The sequence below is a fragment of the Parus major genome, chromosome 5, assembly GCF_001522545.3.
Source record: "Parus major isolate Abel chromosome 5, Parus_major1.1, whole genome shotgun sequence".
NCBI lineage: Eukaryota > Metazoa > Chordata > Aves > Passeriformes > Paridae > Parus > Parus major.
Genome location: NC_031774.1, coordinates 9,392,720 through 9,394,411, shown reverse-complemented (window position 1 = coordinate 9,394,411; position 1,692 = coordinate 9,392,720).

Genomic DNA, 1,692 nt, shown 5'->3' with positions numbered 1-1,692 from the left:
GGGGATGTGGGTATGCTGGGGATACAGGGGATGCAATTTTCTGCCGCTCCCGCTCCGCCGTTCCCACTGTGGAGAAGTTTTTGAACAACTGGGAAGCGCTGCAGAGGGTTTGCACGGTCCGTCTGTCAGAGCCATTCTCCGCTCCCCGCTACTCCAGGAAACTCAGAAATTGCCGCTTTTTTACCACCCGCTCAGGAGGTTCGGGTGTGACAATTTTTCCGGTGATTTTACCTTGGAGGTCTGTCTGCTTTTTCACTGGGATAGTTTATCCCTGGGATGCTGTAAGGAGTAAGAGGAGCTCCCGATGGGGAGCACAGACCTCCCGTGTTTAGCCCATTCATTCCCAGCAGGTTTTCCGGCTGGGAGTAGCAGTGAAACAAATCTCTAGAAAGACATGGGATGTCTAAAAAGACAGCTCGGGATGCTGGCGATCGGCTGCAGAGGGAGCCAGTCTCCAGGTAAAGCTCTTCCTCCCAACGCCCTTGCCCTGACAGGTTGCTCCTGTCACAGAGACAGGAGTACTGAAAATCTATTTTTTCCCGAATACCTCTTGTCTTTCTCCCCACAGGACTGTTTTCCAGGCCGATTTTGAGGACTGAAGCTGTTTTCTGGGGTTTTGCTACAAAGGAGGGGGTGGACCAGCAGCTTTGAGCGATGAGCCAGTACCGGCTGGGCACTGCAGATGTGGCCAGCAGCACCCAGTGCAGGTCCAGAGGCTCTGGAGCAGCCTCGGCTGAGCTGGACAGATGCTGCACGGATGGCTGGAGCTTGCCCAGCTCGGAGGATGCACTCAGAGCTGCTCACACCTGCTGCATGTGCTGCAACATCTGCAGCGACTCGCGGGGCCACCGAGGGCCACCCAGCTTGGGGACCCCACAGTCAGCACTGCTCGGCCCTCATGCTTTCCCCTTTGCTTCTTCCTTCCACAAAGTGATGGCAGCAGCTTGCTTTGTGTCCCATGACAGAGCCTGGCTCCTCCACAGCCCCAGCTCGCAGCAATGTGTTCGCTTCACAAGCCCCTGAAAAGCAAAAGGAGCAGAAGGCAGAGAGAGGTGCTCTGAGCTGGGAGCTCTCAGGGCTGCTGCTGGCTGCCAGCTCCACATCCCAGTTCTGCATCCTGGGCTCTGCTCAGGCAGAAATCTGTGCAGGACAAGAGTCTGTATCAGTTCCCAGCCCACAGCAACTCTTGTTTATCCTCTGGTGTTGGTTGTTTGGCCCCTGGCCGTGTGTCTGTATGCAAAGGGTTTTAAATCTAGGTGGACTTGGTTCCTCCTCACCATGGAAACATAAAATGACAAGTGAGCAAAGGCTGATAGGGCCAGCAATAAGATGCAGATATTTTGTCCTCGGCATGGAGGATGCTGTTGGTGATGATGAGGCTCCTGCAGCCCCCATGAATAAATTCAGTGATTTAAGGCTGTGATTCCACAGGCAGCAGGAGATTGCAAACAGTGCACCAGAGGAGGATCCTGTCCATTCCTGCCGGGCTGAAGGGGTTTGTGTGCTCACACACACAGGAGCACAGCTCTGGAGCTCTGCCCTGTGCTGCAGCTCCCAGGTGTGCTCATCTCATGGCTCTGCACAGGTGAACACAGCTGTGAGCCACACTGCAAACCTGACCTGGAGCACACCTGGCTGCATGGAAAACCTGCAAACCTGCAAAACCTGTCCTGGAGCACAGCTGGCTGCAGG